Raw genomic sequence first — 26,230 nt, 5'->3', positions numbered from 1 at the left:
AATGGGTTAACCAAAGACACCATGCTATGCTTATGAGTTACTTTAGAAAACATTTTTTAAAAAATCCTCTATGTGGAGTACAGTTTCTAGATGGCCTGCCTCGAGTGCTGATTGCAAAACCTTCCTGCTTATACTCATCAGACAGGTTCCTTTAAGGCAGAGATGTTGGTGTTCTTTGAGTTATAGGCCTTTTCACTTATGGTCTGTTAGCCCCTACTCATACATATAAAAATTATTCTCACCTGTATCACAAATGTTTATCCAGTGTGATGGCATTTATATTACTACTACAGTCTTCTGAAACTACGAGGTTATACTTGTTTTGATGTAACAAATGAATATCTCTACAACAAGCTTTATAAACTAGAGCTGTCAGCTTATTAAAGAATATGTAACAAAATATATATTACTGTTCAATTGTCAATTATATATATATAACTGTTCAATTGTCAATTAAATATAAAACATTTGCATATCACCCAAGCTTTAATATAGGTGTCTTTTTGAGATATTGAAAGCAAGAAAACTTGGAATTTAAGAAGCAATAGTGACCATATTGAGAAGAAGAAAGAGCTTATTTGATATTTTCTTTTTTGTACTACCTTAATACACCAAAAGCAAAAGAACTGAGCATGTGCACCATTAGGAACATAGGAACATAGGAAGCTGCCATATACTGAGTCAGACCATAGGTCCATCTTGCTCAGTATTGTCTTCACAGACTGGCAGCAGCTTCTCCAAGGTTGTAGGCAGGAATCTCTCTCAGCCCTATCTTGGAGAAGCCAGGGAGGGAACTTGAAACTTTCTGCTCTTCCCAGAGCGGCTTCATCCCCTGAGGGGAATATCTTGCAGTGCTCACACATCAAGTCTCCCATTCATATGCAACCAGGGCAGACCCTGCTTAGCTATGGGGACAAGTCATGCTTGCTACCACAAGACCAGCTCTCCTCTCCATTGAACAGCCTCACTAGTTAAAAGTTGCCTCAGCTGATTACTCAACTAAAGCTTTGATTGATCTGTTGACCAATATGTTTTTAAACTGGTTTTTAAAAACAACATTCAGTAAACCTACCTTTTTGCAGTACATAGATTAACATTCCAAATGCCATGCCAATCATCAGTGCGGATAGTTTGCTTTCCCCAGATGCCTTTCCAAAGGTTTCTGCTCTGCCTGTTGGTGCCTCTGTGTCTTTCTCATATATACCACAATGTGTCATCTGTGGTTTTCACCTTACCAATCAAACAGAAATATGCATCTGGCAACAGGCTCGAAGCCTCAGGGCAACTATGAAGCTGATTTAAGAAATTACCACTATCTTGAAATGTGGTCAGGTGGTTTTTAAAAAAATGTTCCAATTTCCTGTGGGCGTAATTGTGCATTCAAGGACACTGTTTTAAGGGCAAAACTTGATTTCTCTCAAGTGAAAGAACAGGCAAAACTGAAGGTTGAACTATACCTTATGTCAAATGTATGGTTTGGCCCTTCATTCCCTTGGTTTTTAAAAACAGACAAAAGAACAGGAGAGGGGTTAAAGTGTGAAACTTTGAAAGTGGCCTTCAATTTGTTTCTTGGGTTGATTGTAGGACAGATAATTACTGATTCTAAAACTTTTGAATGCTGCAAAAATTACACTGGGCCATTACTGGGAACTGAATTCTGAATTCCTGTGGCAGAGGAATAATTATTGATAAATACTTGAAAATGCACATAGGGACAAGCTTACAGTTTTGGTCTGCCAAAGGAATAGATAGAACAGACTCTCTCTCTTTTCCCCCCATTGTGTCATTTTATTGTTTTCTGGAACCAATGCTATGGAATATTTATGCAATGATTAATCTTTTTTATATGATGATTTTATTACAGTGGCCAAGAGTGCCTTTGCACAGCTTTGGCTAGTGTGTCAGATGTGTCTCTTTCTCAAGAAGGCAGATCTGGCCACAGTTACCTATGGCTTAGCCACATCGCAGCTGGATTATTGCAATGTGCTTTATGTGGGGCTTTACATGGGGCTGCCCTCGAAGAATATTTGGAAACTTCAGTTGGTGCAGAATGCAGCTGCCAGGGTTCTTTTTGGAACTTTTTCATGGAGCATATTACACCTATTTTGAAAGAGCTATACTGGCTGCCAATCTGTTTTCAGAACCAATTCAAGGTGCTGGTTATTACCTTTAAAGCCCTTAATGGTTTGAGCCCTGGATACCCAAAAGACTGCCTGCTCCCAAAGGTTTCTACCTGTCCAACAAGGCCATTGGGGTTGGGGCTTGCTCTGTGTGCTCTGAGGCTATATTGTTGTGCAGGTGGAACAGGGCCTTTTCTGTTCTTGCCCCCAGGCTCTGGAATGTTCTCCCAGTGAATGTCCACTCTTTGACATCTGTGGCTGCTTTTAAGAAACAACTAAAGACCTTTTTATTTGTTCAAGCTTTTACCCCTTAGGAGATGCCATGTATCTCGGCTCTCCTGCTTCTGTTGTCTTTTTTAATGGGTTTTTTGTGCGAGTATGCTTTATGGTTTTTACTGTCTAAGTGATTTTAAGGTTTTAAATGTATTTTTTATGGAGTTTTATTGTATTTTAACTTTTGTAAACCACCTTGAGATGCTTTATGAAAGACTGCATAAAAATTGGAAAAACAAATAAATAAAATAATAAATGCATAAATTAGTTCATTTTAGACAAGCCTATTCCAAACTGAGTCCAAAGAAGCTCTCCTATCATTACCATGTAGCCTGCTTAGATGCCTTAGCCTATTTTAGGAGGCCTGAGAGTTTATTTGCTGAATACCACTTGACATGATGCATAATCTTGAATTTCAGAACACGTGTTCCAAAGGTATCTGGAAAATGCTTATGTTCTGTTTAAGGCTTTAACCTAGGGGGCAAAGGTATCATTTTGCAGTTTCTTTAGAATATTCTATGATTCTTCAACTTTGAAAAGAAAAGAAATACATCCTTGACAAACAGGATCCTCAGCTTTGGGAAGCCCCCATTCTTGGGCTCCTTTAAAGTAGAGAACCTATGGCATAAACCGGACTAATAGCTCAAAAGGGGCACTGGAGCTAGTGTCCCCGGGCTAACAAACTCCCCCTCCTTAGGTCAACAACAGCTAGCCAGCCAGCCAGATAAGTCTTTGAACTGGGCATTTTGTACTGTATGCTCAGGACACATTTTTACATTCTGTTCTAACTTACTGTGAAAGTACATTCTAGGCTTATTTTAGCAAAACAGTGTTTTACATCAACTAGAAATAATTTCTAATTAAATGTTTCATTCTGATTGAATTTACTGAATAATCTTCGGCCCTATTTAACAACCCATAAAAACACAGATCATTTTTTGGCTAATGATGTATAACAATGAGATCATGGTAAGTTGGTGGTGGGTCAACTGTCTTGTTCTAGATCAGCAGATCCCAGTCTTTTCCTTTATGTGGCCCATTACATTGTCCTTGAAAGATTTGCAGACCACCATCTAAACAAGCCATTTAAAACATTTTTAACATAGCCTAACAAGGGATATTAAAAACACAATATAAGACAACATAAGACAACATTAAATAGCATTTAACATAACAAGGGATATTAAAAACACAGCTATTTCTCATTTTTATGCTCACTCACAAACATAGCAAATTACATTGTGAATAATAATGTTAACATTGAATATGATACATTATTATTATTTATTCATTTATTCATTTTAACATATTTGTATACTGCCCAGAATGCAAGTCTCTGGGTGGTTTACAACAAAAAAAAACAAATAACAAATAACAAGGTTAAAACACTACAATTTAAAATTTAAACCAGAGTTAAAATGATTAAAAACCATCAAACTATTAAAACATTAGGTACATGAAGTTGTATTATTATTATTACATTTTTTCCATACCATGGACCACAGGTTGGAAACCACTAATCTAGATTATGCACTCCCATGCTTTCTGATCCAGAAGGGAAGCCATTGGAACCACTTCCAGATTGGGCTGCTCTTGGGAGGCTGACTGGGGTGGGGTGGGAGGGATTCCCCTTTACCAGTAGAGATCGACCTGAACCAAAACCAAGCTGGGCCTTTGGGCATGCACAGTGGCCTACAAAATTGCCACCACAATGGGGGTGAGGCCTGGAACAGGCCAAAGACCACCCAAACAGGGCACTTTAACACATAATGGAGGCCAGCATGGGGAGGTGGAGCCTCCAGAGACACCCCCCCGCAGCCTCGGAGAAGCCCCCCAGAGGGGGTAAATAAAACAAAATTAGTTTTTTAAAAAAATTGTTCATGAACCCCCACGGACCGGACCGGACCTGGGGGAAGGGCTTTGAAGGGCTGCCAGTCCGAACTGGGCCAGCTGGTTTTGTGAATACCCCTAGTGAACACCACCAAGAGTGTTGCAGAACAGGGCAGTTCTGCTCCATCGTAAAGTTGCACAAATGCAGGTACAAAACACGATGTCCATTATTGTCAATGGGCATCACACAACTGTGTTTGCACAACTTTACGACAGAGCAAAACTGCCCTGTTCATCAACACCGTCAACAGTATTTACACAGATGTAGAAGTGTGGGATGTGCTCAAACTGTCCACATTGCCTTGTGCTGTGTGTAAACCACTGATTGTGCCATCATAACAGTGAAAAGCCAAAGAATCATGAAATGAATTCCATGAATGCAAGCAGCTGCAGGCATCATACTTTCCTGAAATAGCAGCCTCTCATGAACACCTTGCAAATGACATTTTACACTGAATATGTTATGGACGGTCTATAACATATCAGAACCAGAGGTACCAACTCAGAAGTATGTGAAATATAGGCCTGTGTCTGATTTCATTTTATATTAAGAAATGAATTAACTCCTGAACTCAAGGTGAACTGGCATACTAGATCTCAAACTGCTCTGTGGAGCAGAAGGCAATCCAGGATTGTTTTGTAAAATGGGTAAGCACAAAGGCTTGGCCTGAGCTACCCATATGCTAAAAATGTGACTCACAATGTCTGTGGAAAAGAAGCCAGGGGCTGATTCCCCCCCCCTTCCTGTTGCAAGAAGCCAGTGTTAATCCTTGTCAATTGCTCTCTATAGAGATTCAACATAGGTAGATGCATACAGAGATCCGTCTGTAGACTTTAATTCTTACCTCACTGATGCTTCTGCGCAAGCCAAATGTATTGAACGTCTCACACAGAATAGAATTAATTCTCACTAACTCCTGACTTTTAACACCTTTTGGGGCCAGTGTTAATCCTTGTCAATTGCTCTCTATAGAGATTCAACATAGGTAGATGCATACAGAGATCCGTCTGTAGACTTTAATTCTTACCTCACTGATGCTTCTGTGCAAGCCAAATGTATTGAACGTCTCACACAGAATATAATTAATTCTCACTAACTCCTGACTTTTAACACCTTTTGGGGCCAGGCTAGCACATCTGGGATGCAGATTTGCTTTGGACTATGTCCCCTCCTCAAGATAGCAGTTTACAGAAGATGAGATGGAGATCTCTCTGAACTGACCAAATATCCTGAGAGATTTTTGGTAATTAAAAGACAATATTCAGAGGATAGCAGGAATAAACGCCTTTTGTGATCCAGAAGACTCAAATGGACATCAAAGGATGGAACCACTATAAGAAGGAGTCTCTGGACATGGCAGTTTAGCTATCTTGTGCCTACAGCAAGATTTGCTCACAGCAATTCCAGAGTTTGCTGCTAAGCCGCGGGGCTAAGCAGGAACTCTGCCCATGGACAGGACCTGTCTCCTACAAGCAGACTTATGCCTACGGGCAGTCTTTCTCACACAAAGATCCCAGAGTTTGCTGCTAAGCCGAGGGGCAAAGCAGGAACTCTGTTCATGGACTGGAGCTGTCTGTGACTTCTACTGCGCAGTGAGAGGTCAAGACTCCCCAGCCATGGTGCTCTGGCTCTCAGCCATGATCTGAAGCAACTGCAAAAGCTCCTGTCTCCAGCCAAGCGCCTCACTCCTTCAGCTGAAGAGATTCACCGCTCTCAAGTCTCTGGTCCTGGGTAAATATGCTGCTCCTACAAGCCTGGAATCCCCTCATCCCTTCCCCTTTCCCTGCTCCCTTCTCCCACCCCCACCCCCGCTTTTTCCTCTGCTAATCTTCCCAAACCATGTCAGCCCTCAGCCTTCCTCCCCCTGCCCTCTTTTCTGCCTGTATTTGAATTGTATTAGGCTCTAGAAAGATTTAATGGCACACACATATGTTAGTTAGGCACACGGGTTGAATATTGGTTCTGGCTAGGAAATACTGTTGCTGATATTGATAGAGTGTTCTGCTTTCTGCGTTGCTAGATTATGTTGTTATTCTTTTACTAGTGTTTTCAAGCCCGTTAAAATAATGGGCGCTAGTAGGGGAGAGTTCTGCCGCCGCCGCCAAGAGTGCCCCGCTCCCTCTTGCCCTTCCCCCTCCCCCCTGCCCCACTCCCTCTTGCCCTTTCCCCTCCCCCCTGGCCCACTTCCTCTTGCCCTTCCCCCTCACCCACTCCCTCTTGCCCTTGCCCCTCCCCCTTCCCCACTCCCTCTTGCTCTTGCCCCTCCCCCCTGCCCCACTCCCTCTTGCCCTTGCCCCTCCCCCCTGCCCACTCCCTCTTGCCCTTGCCCCTCCCCCCTGCCCCACTCCCTCTTGCCCCTGCCCCCTGCCCTTCCCCCCTGCATTTTTAAATTTTTATCTTACCGGCCCTCCGCTCCTCCTCCCGGGCGGCAAAGAGTTAACAGTTAACAGTTTGGGAAGCGGCAGTGAACCAGCAGCAGGAGGCGGCAACTGGGTCCAATGCTGGCCGCGGCGAGCCCGCCACGCCACGCGGCCTGCCGTGGCCGCTGCCGCTGCTTGTCCGTCATTGCGGCCAGCTGCCAGACAGCCACTGTTCCCCCCATTTCCACCTTCTGCCCCTGGTATCGGGGCCCACTGTGGGCTGCCTGTCTGCTGCCGGGCCGGCCCCGCAACCACCAACTGTCGCCGCCGCCGCCATGGGCCCCACTCGCCACCGCCATCGCTTCCCCATCCGGCACGGCTTCCCCGCACTGCTTCCCCGGCATTGCTTCCCTGCACCGCTTCCCCGGCACCGCTTCCCCGGCCGGCATTGTCCCCAGTCGCCGCCACCTCCTGCTGCTGCTTTCCCTCTCCACTTACCAGGACCCAACATGGCCACTGTGTCCCTGCGGCCGTATCCTTCTTGGGCGCTCTGAGCATGCGCTCTGCGCATGCCCAGAACACCCAAGAAAGACACGGGCGCAGAGACACAGGCGCACACTTTAGCTCTTTATTATAAAGGATGCTCAATAAAGCCCATTGAATCTTTGAGGATTGGTTTGATCTCCTTTCTTCCATGCGCCCAGATCATACATGGTCACCATATAAAAGAACTTGGTCACTTGGTGCTGGAACTTGGTGCTGGAACTTGGTCACTTGGAGCCAGACCTAATTTTGTATACTAGCTAATGAGCATATTTAATATATAAATCAGGCCTGGATCGGCTATTGAAACAACAATATTCCAAAATCCCCCTAGATTTGTGTAAGTTGCCATTTCTGAGTTTAAGGAGCTCTTGGGAGTCTAATCAATATTAGTAAATGTGCTTTCATGCAAACAGAGCTCTACCAGACAAACTGGTCCCCTTGAGCTGCTGGACTATGTTGATGGACTCTACTTGTGTCTTCTTCTCTTAGATTCACAGTCATTCTCTTAGATTCACAGTCATCTTCCTATATCAGGTTCTCTACAATTTAACATTTATATTGCCACTCAGCTGGTTATCTGGATAATGTATAGCCCATAACTGATGGGTCTGTGGCATCAAAATAAAATGTTCTTTAGCAACTTTGCCTCGTACATTATTCAGTCCAACTAGCTGACCTGGCACAGAGCATCTGCGCCCCTAGTTCTCCCGGTCTCTCCTCCCCCATCTTCATTTCTTCCCCCGCCCCCAACAGCCCGTTCTCCCTCGGCGGCTGCTTCTCCTCGGCCGGCTATCTGCTGGCCTGGCAGCGGCAGCTTTTCCTCAGCTGGTCGTTGGCCGGCCTGGCAGCGGTCGCTTCTCCTTCACAGCTGCCTGCTGGTGGCTGCTTCCCCCGGGCAACTGCCTGCCATTGTGGCGGCCGCCACTTCCCCTGCTCAGCTAGCCTGACTGGTGGCTGCCGCTGCTTCCCCTGCCCAGCCGGTCAGACTGGCAGCCACCATTTCTCCTCCATGCCAGCTTCTCCTCCCGTCCCCGTCACTAATCTGCAGCTCTCGTGCCATGCATGGGATTAGCGACTGGTATGTTTAAGAGAATTAAATAGATAGAAGATCCTTGCAGAAGTGAACCTTCCCAATTTAGCAATCCAAACTTGCATATTTTTGCTGTCAACATGTAAGGACAAGAAAGCAGTGAAATTTTGCATACTCAAAGAGCCTTTAATCTGCAAATGAAACACCACTCTATCAGTCCCTCATAGCAGATGATAAGACCACTGTCACCTTGCAGGCCTGTGGGTTGAACCTGATAGTTTTATTCATTAAGAGAAGCTGGTGAAAAGCAAATCGGGCCAAGGTAGAAGTTATGTTAATTAAAATGGAGGTGGGGGAGATAATGATGTGAAATATTTTGCTATGTTTCAGACTATTTATCTGAAAAGAAAGGCCCACAGATAAACCCTGTGCATTCATCATGGTATAGGAAGGCACCCAGATTCCTTCCTCAAACTAAATAATCACATAGGCATTTCATCAGTGTAAGCAAAATGCATTTTATCAGCTAACTTTCAGCTGGAAGACTGCATTCCAGCTTGGTAGGTTATGAGCCACTTGGCTATGTGCATTATAACCTGCCCAGCAGACAATTTCATATATCAGGAAACTCATAGAAACATAGGAAGCTGCCATATACCAAGTCAGACCATTGGTTGATCTAGCTTAGTAATGTCTACACAAACTTGAAGAGGGAACTTGGAACATAGATGCTCTTCCCAGGGTGGCTCCATCCCCTAAGGACAGGCCTGCTCAATTTAGCCCCCCCCCCGCTGTTTTTGGATTACAACTCCCAGAATCCCCAGCCACAGTGGCCAATAGCCAAGGATTACGGAAGTTGTAGACTAACATCTGCAGAAGGGCCAAAGTTGATCAGCAGTTCCTAAGGGGAATATCTCACAGTGCTCACATGTAGTCTCCCATTCAAATGCAATCAAGGTGGACTCTGCTTAGTTAAGGGCTTAGTTAAGGGCTGGCTACCACAAGGAAGAAAAAAAATAAGGCTGTTTTTGCATCTGTACTAACATGAAAAATAAGTACGGAATGTAGTACTGAGCACAGAGTTTAGCTACTTGAAAATTTCAGCTTCCTGTCTGCCTGTTTCTAACCCTCATGAAAAAGATATGCTTGATACTCTGGGCAATGCTTGGTGACAGGGGCGGAGCTATCATTGGGCGAACGGGTTCAAAGAACCCGGGCCGTGCCCAATCAGGAGCCGCCATTCGCGGCCCTGACACCCCCTCCCCCATGTCTGACGTCAGACGCGGGGGCGGTAGTTTAGCTCCCGAGCGGGGGCCGCGCGGCCCCTTCAGGAGCTAAACAAAGGCTGGCGCTGCGTTCGCAGCACCAGCCAGGAGCAACTCTTCCCTGCCTTTGTGAACGCAGTGGCCCCTTCAGGAGCTAAGACTGGTGCTGTGTTTGCAACGCAGCCCAGAAGTGGCTCTTGCCTGCAGGGAAGAACCGCTCTTGGGCTGCGCTGCGAACGCAGCACCAGCCTTCGTCTAACTGCCCAAGGGGCCACGCTGCCCCTTCAGCAGTTAAGCTGCTGTAGCTTCTGATCCCGAACGGAGCCTCAAGGCTCCATTCGGGAGCCAGACCACGCCCCCCGCGTCTGTCAACAGATGCGGGGCGTGGCTATCCCCTGTGTCTGACATCAGAGGCAGGGGGCTATCGGGGCACCTGCCGCGGCCGCACATGGGCCGCCGGCGGGCTAGCTACGCCCCTGCTTGGTGAACTCTGAATGCATCAAGTCTCCTGAGTAAGATTTCCTATATGGAGCAGGCAAGGCTTCAGTTACCATACTCCCATAAGAATTGGAATAAACTATGAAAGATAGAAAAAAATCCAAATAGCTTATGCAAATGAGAAATTATATGAAGTTGCTCAACTGGCTTCCTGTATTTTTTATTTTTGTATTATTATTTTTTCATGGTACTGAAAAAAGAGCAGAACATCTCATCAACATGGACTGCTTGCAGACACACTGTGGTCTGAGTCTAGAAAACGAAGAAAACCAGCAGACATTCATCATTGAGGATAGTGGCTCTCCATTGCGTCCCATCCTTAGGTCCGACGGAAACACCTAGAATAGAAACAAGTAATCTTTGTACTTGAGGCCAAACTATTTGGAGAATGAACTCCTGCAAGTTCTACAAGTCACTGCAGATACTGTTAGCTGTTTAGAGTAGAAGAGGCAACTCTGCAGTCCAAGCACATTTGGAGGGAGGTGAGGGGGGCACCCCCCAATTGCGAAATTCTCATTGAATTCAGTGGGGGTTTATTCCCAGGTAAATTGGCATAGGGTTAGAGATCCCTCCCCCCCAGCCCCTGGAAAAAGTCCTGAGGATGCCCATGCTCCAATCTTCAGTCATTCACAGAAGCAATACAATGTGATAAAACCAGGAGCGTAGGGAGGCTGGTGGTGGCCTGAGGGTGGCTGCCGCCGTGGCCTTCTCACCCCACCCCCATGTCTGACATCAGACGCAGGGGTCTGGCTAGCCACGCCCCCATTTCTGATGTCAGGCGTGGGGGCGTGGTCTCCCTCCCCAACAGGGCTGTGCGGCCCCGTTTTGAAGGGAGATCGGCCCGCGCTATGTTGGGCAGCACGGGCCAGAGCGACTCTCCCTGCCTTAAAGGCAGGGGGAGCCATTCCAGCTGCACTGCCAATGCTGTGCAGCCCCATTTGGGAGGGAGACCATACCCCCCGTACCTGACACCAGACGTGGGCATGTCTGGGGCCATGCTCACGGCCCCTGATTGATGGTGGCCCAGGTTCTTTCTCCCTGGATAAAACAGTATATGGGAACTTTGCTCCCTCATCTAAAAGAACAGAAAGTAAAAGGTACTGCAGAGTGCTAATGAATCACAGCAGAAAGTTTGTTCACAGTCACCATAGATGCAATGAACAAAGCAGCTTGGAACAGAACAGCCCTCTAATTATACTGGCATACCAAAAATTCTGCAGATACTTAGGCATAATTAGGACTAGTGGCAAATATGAGGATGACCTTTTCCAGAGAGACACTGGAATGCCTAGGCTACTATGAACTGCTGAAAGATGCACATGCTAAACAGGGTCACTTTTTCTTACAAGAAATCCAAGACAAAATGTCTTGCAAAAATAACCCAAACAAAAAATATCCTCCCCCCGCCCTCACACACACACCCCTACCTGAAACTCTGGTTGTGATTGGACTGGTGTAGGAATAATAACCTTCCTCATTTTGGACTGCTGCCAAGGATACAGGATAAAGTTTTCCACCTCCTTAGTGGCAGTCCAGAAACAAAAGACCTCCACAGTTCTGTTGAATGCTATATTACTCAAACTTCATGACTGTCAGGCTTCCATCTCATCTGAATGGCTGCACACCACCACACCCATGCAGGAATGAGTGATATGTGAAAATTAGCCTGGGGGGTTGCTTTTTCTTCAGCACATCTCACCCTGTGTAATAATGAGTGCTTTATTTATATCCTCAAACAGGTATCAGGAAGATTGTGTTGCTTGCAAGTGCAACTGAAAAATCACTTGACATTAGATGGGACGTCAAAAGCTATGGTAAGAGAAGGCTAAAATGTTGCCATGTTTACGTCCACCTTTGCTTACAAAAATGGTTCTCTATATATGATGATAATGGCTTAACACGCAGAGCTCATTCTCATGATTGGGAAATGGGCTCGGACGGGATGAGGGGAGGAAGCCATAAAAAACTTACCTCCCTTGCAGATGATCCCATCCATGTTTCTGGGCAGCCGGATCAGCCGCCCAGGCGATCGCTGGCTTCTGCTGGTAGCAGTGAGGGAGCAGGGAGCTTAGGAGGCTGGGAGGCCCCCGGAGCTTCCATAATGCACCATGTGAGTGCATCATGGGGCGCCTCCTAATGCTCTTCAGGAGGCTATCGTGTGTAGGTGCCACACGGTGCTCTTCAGATGTGTTGCCTGAACTACCAGCAATAAGAGTAAACTAGCTGGCCTGGATGCAGAGCATCTGCACCTCTTGTTCCCCCTCGTCTTTGGCCATCCCCCCACATCTTTCCCCCTACAGTGTTTTCTCACTCTGGCTGCCTGGCCAGCTGCTTTTTCTGGCCATCCACTGCTTTCTCCCCTACCCACCGCCATCACTGTTTTCTCTTCCTCTACCCCCCGCTGCCACCGCCACTGCTTTCTCTCCCTGCCCACCCGCCTGCCTGCCCATTCGCTGGCCTATCCATTGGCCTTATGTTCCCTGCCGCCGTCACTTTCCTCTCCCTCCCTCCCTCCCTCACTCGCAAACTATCGCAAGAGCTGCCACGCATGGGGTTAGCAGTGGGTACATCTAAGAGAAATAGATAGATAGATAGATAGATAGATAGATAGATAGATAGATAGATAGCACCCTGGATAAGGAGATCCTTCCTCCCCGCCCCTGCCCACCCCACCCCCAGTGTTGCCACCTTCCCCCCCCCCCAGCTCACTGCAGACAGTACACTCAACTGACAAACTTCTCATCATCAGATACCTGGGGAACAATCATAACCATGGAAGGGTTGCAGGGCACTGCAAGTGGACAGAGGCACCGTTGTAGTATGGACAGAAAGAACCATGGGGCAGATGGAGCCTTGGGCAGGCTGAATGACCCTGACACAGGACCATATACGTGGAGGTCCTTGCACGTGCATTGCCTTGACTTACCTTTACATGAGAAGCTTGAGAAAGCTCCATTGTTTTATTCCTGTGACGCTTCCCTGCATAGGGGATAATCCGTGTAATAACTTTAGGCGGAAGTCGTATTCTTGTCCTGTTCTGTTCCTGTATGTGAGGATCTCTGTGCAGTCCCTGATGACTGCTGGTGGGCTGGGTGCGGCAGAAGGTAGAGCAATTTGAGAAAGGGGAAAGTTCAAAACGTTTGGGAAATACTGGCACACAGGATCCTATTTCCCAGGGACAGACCGTATTTTCTGGAATCTGTTCCTGTTAAACCACTGTCCCTGTTTTGGTCCTCTTTTTGGCTCTTGGGGATGCTTTGTTCAACCCACAGAATTGTTCAACCCTCCCTCAACCTGCTAGAGTTGTCATTCTTCAGGATTCAGCTCCCACCCCACAGCCTTTAGAAATTACATCTCTAAGTGGATGTGTAAATGCAACATGCCTCTAGTGCATCTGCATTCATTCCAATGGGTGCACAACACTAAGGCACTAGCCGGTGTGCAGCAGACAAGCAGGCAGAATCCAGTCTTCAGCAATGTGCAATAGTGCGGGATGGCGGTGGTCTTGGGCAATCATGCTTGGTATGAGAATTGGCACTGACAAGTGTATCTGCAAAATATTGGAAGGCATGGATTTGGCTCATCTGCTTTGCTAATCTGGAATGATGTAATCTGTATGCACTTTATTGCCTGCTTTCCATTTGCGGCATGCCTGTAGTCAGAGTCTCCTAGGTGGCTAGCCTCTGCACATTATGCACCACACCTTCCAGGTTGCTTGGCCATACCTCCTATCAATCCATGGGCATCTCCCTCTTTTCACCAGTGAAATGTGGAGAGTGTGCTGGTAGAAATGATTCTGGGCTACCTGACTTTGTGATGCTCTCTACCAGTATATGAGCCTGAGAGCCATTCCGGGGCTAGTGATAAAGAGCACCCACTGTGAACTAGGAAGGCCCTGCTTCAGATCTCAGCTTGGCCTCACTTGGTGGCTTTAAGCAACCCACTAATTTTCACCCTCAGCCCCCACTCTGTCCCACCCCACATAATACAATGATAACAATCTTGGCTTGCCTTGTAGGATTGCTGAAAAGGTGACTGAAATACTGTATTGGAAGCACTTTGAGCTCTTACAAACAATTTTGTATAAATGTTAAGTCCTTTGATCATAACTCCCAAACTGCTTTCAATGCCATGACAAAATGATCCATGTAAAATAAACAAAATGCTCACAGCCTACTATCTTTCAAGCCAATCAAGAAATATTTAAATGTGAAAAAGAATCTATATGATTCATTGTGAATATGAAGATGTGTGAAAAGTATACAGTGTACTGTGCTTGATTGGCCAGCAAACTCGCCTGACCTGACCCCATAGAGAATCTATGGGGCATTGCTGAGAGAAGGATGAGAGACATGAGACCAAACAATGCAGAATTGCTGAAGGCCGCTAATGAAGCATCCTGGTCTTCCATAATACCTCATCAGTGCCACAGGCTGATAGCATCCATGCCACGCTGCATTGAGGCTGTAATTGCTTCAAAAGGGGCCCAAAGCAAGTACTGAATACATATGCATGCTTATACTTTTCAGAGGTCCGATATTGTTCTATTCTTCAATCCTTGTCTTCTTGGTTCCATGTAATATTCTAATTTTCTGGGATTGTGGATTTGGGGTTTTCATGAGCTGTACGCCATGATCATCACAATTATAACAAATTAAGGCTTGACTTATCTCACTTTGCATGTAATGCATCTGTCTCATATATCAGTTTCACCTTTTAATTTGCATTACTGAAATTAATGGACTTTTGCACGATATTCTAATTTTCCGAGTTTCACCTGTATTGCTTTTATGCCCCAAAAAGGTGCTAAGTGATTTACATAGCAAAATAAATGAGAAGATGGTTCCTTGTCTAAAAAGAAACATAAAAGAGATACCAACAACAGCCACTGGGAGGGGCACTATGCTGGGATGATGAATCGGCACACTCTTGCTGAAGGGATGTGCATGGAAGCGGCTGTCCTGGTTGGGTTCAAGTCTGGACCAGACTCGAACCTGACCGGGCCAGTTCAGTCCGGCACCCCCTCAACTCCCCCCCTGGGTTCGTTTTTGTCTGGGGGGGCGGGTTGTGAACAATTTTTTAAAAACTGAAAATTTGTTTTGAATGTCACTTACCCCCTCCAGGGGAGCTGTTAGATGCAGCGGGGTGTGTGTGTCCGTGTGTCCTCCCCCCACTGGCCTAAATGCAGCCTGAACTGGCCCGTTCGGCCGGCTCTTCGGCCCATTCGGGCCTTCCCCTTTAGCGTGGTGGCCATTTTGGAGGCCCCCACACCTGTGCAATTGGCCTCTCAGAGGCTTGGCATGACCCAGGCCTCTCAGAGGCCAATTTCGCCAGTGCAGCAGTCTCCAAAATGGACACCGCACCAAGGGGGAAGGCCTGAATGGGCTGAAGAGCCAGCTGAATGGGCCAGTTTGGGGAAACATCCACTGACACCCCCTCTCGCCGCCTCCAACAACTCCCCCAAAGTGGGTAAGTGACATTATTTATTTATTTTCAGTTTTTTTTAAAAAAAGTTAACGAATCCCCAAACAGTCTCTGGTGTCTGTGTGTGTGCGTTCAGTCCAGGGTCGGACGAAACAGCGGGTGGTTCGATTCAACCCTGGACCATTGAACCGAACTAGCTCAAGGTCGAACCTGTTCGCACATCCTGGCTGCATTACTTGTACTATGCGACCAGAGGGAAGTCTAAAAGGTGCATGTTTGCCCAGTTAGCAGAGATGTGCTTTCCTGTTAAGTTAACTGTCACCATGTGGTCAATACTTTTCACTCATTCAAATTTGTAAGCACATTAATAAAAATACACATCAGAAATCTTCATGTATCTCCAGAAATCAGGAGTTTGAGATAAATCCTGAGAATCATCAAGTTGGTCTACTTTTTTTTTTTTAAGTCAATATGAATGTTGAAACTGGCCAACGTGTGTGTGTGTGTGTGTGTGTGTGTGTGTGTGTGTGTAGAGAGAGAGTGATCCATTTTGAAATAGATTAGAGCAATTTTGTTGGCAAAAAATTGTGTGATGTTTTCACAACTAGGAGATGAATCAATATTAGGGTGTGAAGACCCAGGTATAATGTAAATAACAGAAGACTACTCATGACCTGGGAAATATTGTAGCAAAGCAGGCTTTCCCACCATTGGTTCATCAGCTGGGCAAGGATGACCTCACTACAGCAATGTGTGCCCTTGTACCATCAAAGTCATATTACTATCTCCATGGGGCTACCCTTGAAGGGGAAATGACCTGCTGGAAGGTTTCCCAGACTATGGGAAAGACCTATATAGGCCAGCAGAGATATAGGAAGATGCTGAAAGGCATCATCTCTTACTGTGTGGGAGGAGGCAATGGTAAACTCTTCCTGTATTCTACCAAAGACAACCACAAGGCTCTGTGGTCACCAGGAGTCAACACTGACTCGATGGCACACTTTACCTTTAAAAGTGTCCAGTAACTTCAGCGGATTTAAGGTATAGTAACAAATTAATTGACAGGAAATCACTGCACAAGTCATTCCAAGTGTTCCAGCTCAGAAATTATGTTTCTGAAGGAGGAAAAGTGGTAGGAAAAGAGAGAGAGACCTGTTAAAGCTGCAACTCCACAGGGAAGTGGAAGGCAAGGTGGTCTGGGTATTGCTTGTAGGTGCAAACAGCCTGAGGGAAGGCAGGGTGTGATGCACTCTCAAAGGACTAACAGAGAGCAGAAGGAAGGGAAGAACACCAGGAGGTTATGAGGTGATGAGACACAGACAATTGCATCAGCTGGCTATCATCTGTTTCATTCATTCATTCATTCATTCGATTTCTATACTGCCCTTCAAAAAATGGCTCAGGGCAGTTTACACAGAGAAATAATAAATACATAAATAATATGGATCCCTGTCCCCAAAGAGCTCACAATCTAAAAAGAAACATCAGATAGACACCAGCTTTTAAAAGTCACTGGAAGTACTGTGCTGGGAGTGGATAGGGCCAGTTATTCTCTCCCTGCTGAATAAAGAGAATCACCACGTTAAAAAGGTGCCTCTTTGCCCAGTTAGCAGGGGTTAGCAGGTTAGCAATTAGGGATTGGCAGACTTCAAGCTTGCCGAATCTACTTGTTTTTGTCTTTAAAATCCCAAGGTTTAAATCCCAGTTGGAGTCAGATGCAAAATAGTGGCTCAAGGGATGAATACACACATCGGTTAAGGAGCAGGGTGCCTCTGAGCATATGCGCAGATCGGGAATTTGTTCTCAGTACCTCAACTAAGCTCATAGTCTTTTCATACCAAAAAATGGACTCTGAACTTTTTCTATTTCAGCAATTTAGCTTTGAAAATGTGGTTCCTGCTCTTAAATTTCTAGTAGTCTTCCATTCTATGGAGATTTGGAAGTCCCCTATTAAGCATGTTCTACAAATGGCTCTAAACTATTCAATGGCCATTAAGAGGTGTTTTTTAAGGAAAGGAGGAGAAATAATTCCAGCAGCTTTAACATTTGTTGAGGCTAAAACCCTGGCCCAAATTCTACATGGGGCACAAGTGGGAATCTATATCAAACCAGGATGCCATAACGAAAGTTCAAACTTAATTCTTAAGAACCATCCTCTTGACCCCTATATGCATGTCTAAGAAAAATGACCTTTGTTGTTGTTGCTGCTGCGCTATTAAACTATTGTGAATTAGAGACTCTTGCTGATATACTTTAGCTGATATACTTTGCTGATAGTGAGCCAGCATGGTGTAGCGGTTAGAGTGTTGAACTAGGACCGGGGAGACCCGAGTTCAAATCCCCATTCAGCCATGATACTAGCTGGGTGACGCTGGGCCAGTCACTTCTCTCTCAGCCTAACCTACTTCACAGGGTTGTTGTGAAAGAGAAACTTAAGTATGTAGTACACCGCTCTGGGCTCCTTAGAGGAAGAGTGGGATATAAATGTAAAAATAATAATACAAAATAACAATACTGCAGAGATCTATCAAGAGAAGAAGAAGACCCCTCATCAGCCATATTCCCTTGAGTTTGTAGCACTTTGATATTTTCTTTATCTAGAAGCCACCCCAAGTCACTCACTACCAGCAGTGATGCTAAACAAGACACAGCAAGTTTGGGTGGCAGTTGTAAGTTCACCCCTCCACTCTTACCTGTGGGTGATAGATTTTAGCAGGGTCCAGAAAAGGGGTTGGGGAAGGAGTAGATGCCCCCCAAATTTTCTTCCTTTTGCTCCAGACTCTGGTTTGATGTGCTTGGCCTTCAATCCATGCACAAATACAGCCTCTAGAGCACAGCAGAGGGTGTTGGCGTCCCCATCATCACTGGTTACGAGTGCATCAGAGGTTACCTAATGTTTCTGCAGGGCCTTGATGGAGGCCACCAGCTGCTTCTTGATCATTTAGAGCAGGGATTCTCAACGTGTGGGTCCCCAGATGTTATTGGACTTCAACTCCCATAATCCCCAGCCCCAGTGGTCTTTGGTTGGGAATTATGGGAGTTGAAGTCAATTACATCTGGACACCCACACGTTGAGAATCCCTGCTCTAGAGTAACACAAAAGAACACAGGCTTCATTAGCTTGAGCCAAGATTAACCATCCAACTCCAAGAAAATTGCTATAATATTGTGCAAAGACTGTGTTGTTCTGGGCACTAAAAAGATGCTGAAAAGGGTTTAGAAAAGAATTAGATGTACACTGGTCTAGAAGAGATCACTGCAGGAACCAGGCATATATTCATTATTGTTGTTATTGTTATTGTTATTATTACTTTATTATTTATTCAATTCCTATACCACCCTTCCAAAAATGGCTGAGGGCAGTTTACACACAGAAATAATAAATAAGTAAGTAAGTAAGTAAGTAAGTAAGATGGATCTCTGTCCCCAAAGGGCTCACAATCTGAATGAAACTTAAGACAGACACCAGCAACAGTCACTGGAGGTACTGTGCTGGGGATGGATAGGGCCAGTTACTCTCCTCCTGCTAAATCAAGAGAATCAGCACGTTAAAAGGTGCCTCTTTGCCAGACTTTCTCCCTGCCAAGTAGGAGCAGCCCCAGGTTCTTGCTCACCTGAGGCAAGCTGTGACTGCCTCGCACCCTCCACAGCATTTAAAGGGGCACAGGTTGAGGAGACTGTTTCCTGGCTGGCAGCCTTTTCTCATTACCTTGGCCACCTTTCAAGACTGGCAAGGGGGCTGGGCAATGAGAAACTGCTGCCAGCAAGCAGCCTCCTCTCCTTAAGCCCGTATACCAAAGCCTTTCACAAGTTAGGTGGGTGTATCCCCACTGGACCTTCGCAAGGTGCTGGAAGGGCGCTGCTAAGGAGGGAAAGCTGCTAGCAGCCTTCTCTTCCTTCACGGTGCCTCTCTCTAGACACTTTGCAAAGGCTCCCCCTGTGGAGGGAGGATTGGCAGCGCCCAGCACATAACACCTTTGGAAACGGCGTTGCAAAGCTTGGATGGGAAGCTCCCAATCTGAGCCTTACAAAGCCTTTTGTAAAGGCAGCCCGCACAGAGGGAGGGTTGCCAGCACGGCCCCAGCCCCACCTCTCATGGTGCCTTTCGAAGGCCTGGATGGTGTTGTGGCACCGCAGAAGATTGGCGAGGAGTTTAATGGCATGATCCATTTCTGCCCTCTACACGATATATTGCTTTTCTGCATAAGATTAATTCTAGGCCTTTCTCCTTGGGCTTTTCCTGGAAGGCATGAACTATGAACGACCCTGCCTTGCACAGACCAGGTGCAGACTAGATGTTTCCATCTGGCCAAGTAGTACCGCTAGATCCCGGCGATATTTCTCAAAATAATGAGGAAGGATCAGAGGCTTTGCCCAGCACACAGATCGTGCTTCCCAAAACATCCAGGGAAGATAAATCAGGCTGTGCCCAGGGTTGGGAGGCACTTGGCACCCAATCACACACTTGCTGATAAGGAGGCCTGTCACTCCCTTTCTTTCCTCTTAGACGAAAGGAATGATGTGCCCAACTTTAGGAACATAGGAAACTGCCATATACTGAGTCAGACCATTGGTCTATCTAGCTCAGTATTGTCTTCACAGACTGGCAGCGGCTTCTCCAAGGTTGCAGGCAGGAATCTCTCTCAGCCCTCTCTTGGAGAAGCCAGGGAGGGAACTTGAAACCTTCTGCTCTTCCCAGAGCGGCTTCAGCCCCTGAAGTGAATATCTTGCCATGCTCACACATCAAGTCTCCCATTCATATCAGGGGCGTAACTACCATTAGGCAGGGGGAGGCAGTTGTCTCAGGGCCCCCACTGCCTTGAGGGGCCCCCCAGAGACATCTCACATGACTCCCCATTGCCCCCTGCCCAGCCCCAAGACCCTTCAGCCACTTGCGCTGTTTGCCCTCTCTCCTGCTTGTCGTCCTGGTCCGCAATCAAAGCAGCAGGCAAGCTGCTTTTCTCCCCGCCTCTCAGCTGATCGGTGGGTGGGCGGGGCTTCCAGGGAGGCCTCTGTGTAGGCCTCAGTAAAGCCTGAATTTGAGTAGGCTGGCAAGCCCCAGGAAGAAGGCTGGCAGTCAGAGTGGCCACTACAGCTCTCTGCAGCAGACCCTCTTCCCAGGCCAGACAGCTCAGCCTTTGCCAGGTAGAATATGAATTCCTTTTTGTGGTTACACTCCCCCCCACCCCCTATATAGGGATCAGCTTGCCATAGGGCTTTGATTGGCGGGGGGGGGGGGAGACTGAGAAGTCTCTGAATATTTAATTTAAAACTGATTGGAAAATTTGCTGGCTTTAAAAAAACCCTCTAAAAAGTTCTATAAGTGGCTTGTTTCATGGCAGGAAATTACAAAAACTTCTGGAACAAATTTATTTATGTATTAATTAATTAATTCATTCATTCATTCATAAATACACTTATGTTCAAGTTGTTTTGCAACCCAGGTCTGAGTGAGAACTGAGACATGAGTGAGAACTGTGATGCATGTGTTGTGCTTTTATATTTTTTCCCCTTAGGGTAAATCTGGCCAACATGTGAATGCAGCACCTCCATTCCAGAGGAGATGTGTGTTAAAGGGCTTTAAAAGCCTCGTGTGAAAAACCTCCTGGAATCAAACTTTACTGAATTGGTTCAGAATTCTGAGAAAACAAACATAGGCTCACCCTGCATGGTTGAAAGTCTCCTTTGCTAATCTGCAGCAAGGGGCCCATTTTAATAATTAGTGTTTCTAGTGTCTTCTCATTTGCTCAATTTTGTACATCTGTTTTTTGTATGTTTTGAATGAGGACAGAAATGTGAGAATAAAAGTCCCCTGCTAACTGGGCAAAGAGGCAACTTTTTCTCTTTGTAAACCACCCTGAGCCATTTTTGGAAGGGCGGTATAGAAATCAAATTATTATTATTAGTATTAAAAAATTTCTCGGCGGGGGGGGGGGGCATTTAAGAATCTTGTCTCAGGGCCCACTCCAACCTAGTTACACCCCTGATTCATATGCAACCAGGACAGACCTTGCTTAGCTATGGGGACAAGTCATGCTTGCTACCACAAGACCAGCTCTCCTCTCCTAAACTTTACATGCATACCATTGATGGAGAGGGGGCCTATAGCCTTTCCCAAGGGCTGTTCAAAGATATAAAAAAGGTACACAGATACCCTAACTTTGGAGTTCTGTGTAGGTCGAGGAAGCCATGGTCGACTCTGCACGCCAAGGGGGTGCCTGGGGTTGCAACACAACCCCCATGGACAAGATCTCAGCAGGACCAGGAACGTATGATTGGTATTCTGTATCTTCTTTAAGCTATTATTGAGCTTGGCTTAATAAAACCTCTGCTAGCCATCACATTGGGTGGGAAGGGAAGCTTCTGGGTGGGAAGCTTCTGATCTGAATCTTGTAAGGTTCTGAAAGGGAGCTGCAAGAGGAGGGAAGGCTTTGCAATGCCCCCCCCCCCCACTTGGTGGTTGCTGTGGCAACACAGCCATTCCTCTCCCTCCCTGAATCTTCCCGCCCCCTGCCGGCACAGAAGCTGAGGGCAGGGAAGTTGGAGCAGCAGGAAGTCAGTCAATATACTTCCTGCTGCTCCCTTTCCCCTGCCCTCAGCCTTTTGAAAAGGCAGGAGGTGGGAGGACAGGGCAGAACTGCGGGAGGAGAAGAGAAGAGCAATGGCAGCAGGGGCACCATGATAAAAATATGCTTGGGGATGGTGGCAGTGGTGGTCAGGCAGGGATTGAAACTCAAGGAGGCTGGTTTTTAGCAGCCAGTTGGGAGGTCTCCACAATCCTACCCTCTGAGCTCAGTTGGATCAGCTGGCCATCCAAGTCTATGATAGATTTTGAATGAGAGTGGAAGATTCGATAATGCCTTCAGTTCAAGTTATCTCTTTTAAGGAAGGAAAAAGATTAACATTCTAATGAAGTTCCTTTAGCGGTTGCTCAGCGGTGGAGCAATATTGGTGATGGCCTATGTCTAAATGCTTTGGTGGGCCGCCACCACTGCCACCACAGCCCGCCCACCTGCCACTGGCCTCTGCTCACCACTACAGTCACAGCCAGGTTAAATTCATTCACTGGCTATAACATGGTATCATGATGTCACCACCCTGGTATGAGCCCATCTCAGGGATAACAGGTGCTGGGCAGTGACATTATTATACTGTGTTACAGCTGGCAAAGAGAAGCCAGCAAGCCTGAACAGTGGCAGAGAGCAGAGGTCACAAAGGCCAGTGACGGGGGGGGGGCTGCACCAGAGGCAGTGGATGGTGGGTGAGCAAGGCCTCTCCCCTCAGCCCCCATCCGGCGGGTCCCCTGGTAGCCCATGTGCAGAGCACACAGGTATTCAACGGCGGATCTGTCCCTGCTGCTGCTAAAGTTATGATTGTAAAGTGACTGAGGGACAGGAGTATGCACGCCCGGCATGCCCGATGCACAGGTCTCCCCATTTCAGAACAGGAACCAGAATGCTCTACAAAACCTCCGAAGCTTCCAAATGTTGTTCTGTATATAAGCAGAACTCTTGCTGCAGAGACCATGGAGAAGAAGAGGCGTGTCTTTCGGAGGTATGTATTTAATAATAATAATAATAATAATAATAATAATAATAACAGCAACACCAGAACTTTCTACAGCGCTCTACAGATAATATAAGATTATTTACAAACGAACAGAGGTCAATCTTCTTCAGTTGCGCTTCCTCTCCCTTCAGTTGCGCTTCCTCCAGCTTCACTTCACGCACCCGAACTTCTGAAAATATAAAGTAGATAAAATAATTAAATTAAAATGCACTCAGTAAATTGGATCCCCCCCCCCACCCAGTGAATCTGGGAAACATTTCTTTGTTGCCATTACTATGGCAAACTAAAAACTGTGGGCTGGTTTTCACAACTGATGGATAGGATCAGGATGCACCTTTCCATATAGACATACCTGTTTTCAACAGGGAGACTGTGGATCTTACCTAGCCTACCAAGCCGTTCTAGGTCCTTTGAGCTTCTGGCTCGTTTGGTATTTCTTGTTTTTCCATAACCTTCAAGCCTGGCTTTGTGGTTTGCCAGCACAGCCCAATTCTGGCTCTCATATATCTTTTACAGGATTGCAGGTACACATACAAGGTGTCTTGCAGCATTCCCACACTAAACCTGGTCTCCTACAGACTGAAATTGCTGCAAAACCTTAATTCCTCATAGTGGGATGGTTTATACAATTCTAATTAGAGCAGGAGACGTGTCCTACCCAGGTTTGGGAGCTCTGTGTGCTCCCGTTTCCCTTAATAACTAAACACATGTCAGAAAAATGTTTTGCAAAAGCAGATATCTTCTTAAGATCACAGTCTTGCAGCAGATCAACACTAGAGGGAAGAAGAAACAGCAAAGGTTTGGACTTTGCAGTTACTCACTCTTTCCTTGACTCTGCTAGCACTACCTTCTGCCGTCGATCTGTTAAAGAGTAAAAAGCAAAACTTCAGAACAATTTGTGGCAATCAGACTTGCTCTCTTCCCTCCCCAGATCTGGTCCTCAGGTCTGAAAAACCGAAGGCTGTTCAGGTGCTAGAAATGCAGCTCTGGATTCCACCCTACAAATTTTGTTTGAGAATCTCATCACAGAGACCAGGTGCATAGGGGGAAAATGGAGTAGGGGGGACAGCCCCTAGGCCGTGGGCCCCACCAGGGTGCCCCTCCCCATAGGGAACCCTCCCCACCAACTGCTAGCTGCTGCTGCACCTGTCTCCTTCCCGGTTGTGACATGGCCCATTCAGTCGGTGAGTGCTTTCTGCGCCGGTCCAGTAGTGTTGTTCTTTCCTCTCCCTGGCAAGCAAGGGAGAGAAGCCCCCAGCTTGGCCAACACAGAAAGTGCTCTCCAGTTGGGTGCGCCACACTTCCTGCTCAGCCCCAGAAATGCCTCCTGCATTGGTGCACTGACACAGGGTGGAAGGGGTATGGCCGGCCGGGGGCAGCACAGCCGGGGACAAGCCTGGCATCAGAGGAAGGGGCAGTAGCAGTATGTGTGAGGGGAGACCCGGTGCTGGCAAAGGAGACATCATCGGGTGGCGAGGGGACAGGCCTGGCAGCATTGGCAGGAAAAGGGCAGGCACGTGCCTGTCCAGGGTTGCTGCCAGCCTTCATACAGCCTGGACAGAGACTGGGAGTGGGCAAGGTACTCAAAACAACTTTCTCTGGCCCATCGTTAACAAGCAGAGATCCCATTTCTTTTTTGACTATGTCTTAGTGGGAACTGATTGATTTGTTATTGTTTGAAGCCTAAGTCTATTGCAATGCATGCAGAGCATCCTATATTAAGTCTGCTCAAAGGGGGAGTGGATAGTTGATGTAGGGTGGAGCAAACTGGCATAAGTAAAAGGTTGTGCAAATTAGCTACCTTTAAAAAAATGTATCTGACAATCCTACTTTGTACTACATTGTCTTACAGACCAGCTCTAAAATGACCAGGTTAATGAAAGGAAGAAGCAGGCCCAGATTCCTCTACATTTACTTACCCCATGTACAGACGGAGGTGCAGACAGAGGTTGAAATGATTGAGGAACATAGGGACGAAATGCCGATCGATGTACATATGGAGGTGTGGATGGAGAGAGATGGAGATACAGGGGAGGTACTGTATATGTAGAGTTATGTACATAGGCATGGATGGAGGTACAGACAGAGGTGTGGACTGAGGTGCAAACAGGGGTGGAGGTGCAGACCTGACAGAATGGAAACAGACATTAAAGAAAATTTGCTGCCTCTGGGCTTATAATTATAATTACAATTATAATTATTATTACATTTATATCCTGCTTTCCCTCCAAGGAGCCCAGAACGGTGTACTACATACTTGAGTTTCTCTTTCACAACCGCTCTGTGAAGTAGGTTAGGCTGAGGGAGAAGTGACTGGCCCAGAGTCACCCAGCTAGTTTCATGGCTGAATGGGGATTTGAACTCGGGTCTTCCTGGTCCTAGTCCAGCACTCTAACCACTACACCACATTGGCTTACACCACACTGGCTTACACCACACATTTGCTTACAGCACTACACAAACCAACCATATACACCTTTGCTCCAAACAGTCTGCCCTCTTTCAGAAGCAGAGGTGCACCTAGGTAATTTTGGAACCTGGACCTAAAGGTTTCTGGAGCACACACCCCTGCCCCGCAAGTTATGTCTTTTAATTTCATGTTGTGAGCTCCCCAGAGAACAATTTGTTATGGGGTAGCTAACAAAGTTGTTCTTCATCATCATCATCATCACATTAAATTTATTACTGGCTGATATCCAGAGCAGCAACCAGAGAAGCTGCTCCTAACTCTGCCAGATTGTTCCAGAGCAGAGGGGAGGGGAGCAATTTTCGTTGCTCTTTCCTTTCTCCATAAGTGCTCTTTTTACCTTCCAAAAATCCCTCAGGGACATATTTTTGGAAGGCAAAGGATACTAACAGAGGCAGGGAGAACAGTGAACATGGCTCCTCCCTCCTGCTGCATGCACACTCTGCTGCTTGGGAAGATTCTGGATGAATTAGGAGCAGCCTCTTGCTCAGGGGCGTAGCCAGACCACCAGCGGCCCATGAGTGGCCGTGACGGGTGCCCCGATAGCCCCGCCCCCACATCTGATGTCAGGCGCAGGGGATAGCCACGCCCCCGCATCTGATGTCAGACGCGGGGGGCGTGGTCTGGCTCCTTGAGGCTCCATTTGGGAGTTGAAGTTTAACTGCCGAAGGGGCCGCGTGGCCCCTTTGGCAGTTAAACTAAGGCTGGCGCTGCCTCCACAGTGGCCGCGCAGCCCCTTCAGGAGCTAGTAAGGCAGGCACTGCCTTCGCAGCCAGGAGCGACTCTT

The 26,230-nt window shown here is 46.7% G+C and overlaps 1 long non-coding RNA gene across 1 annotated transcript; it reads right to left on the bottom strand.

Moving 5' to 3' along the window:
- Positions 1-22,953: 22,953 nt before the first annotated feature.
- LOC128329287 (uncharacterized) lies at positions 22,954-25,502 on the bottom strand. The gene is made up of 3 exons (XR_008309607.1): positions 24,896-25,502; positions 23,798-23,837; positions 22,954-23,145 (listed from the first exon to the last, which is right to left on the bottom strand). It is a non-coding gene; the product is annotated as an uncharacterized LOC128329287 (long non-coding RNA).
- Positions 25,503-26,230: the final 728 nt, after the last annotated feature.

The sequence above is a fragment of the Hemicordylus capensis genome, chromosome 6, assembly GCF_027244095.1.
Source record: "Hemicordylus capensis ecotype Gifberg chromosome 6, rHemCap1.1.pri, whole genome shotgun sequence".
Classification (NCBI taxonomy): domain Eukaryota; kingdom Metazoa; phylum Chordata; class Lepidosauria; order Squamata; family Cordylidae; genus Hemicordylus; species Hemicordylus capensis.
The sequence above is the reverse complement of the archived record's forward strand: the minus strand, read 5'-3'. Positions and strand labels throughout refer to the sequence as shown.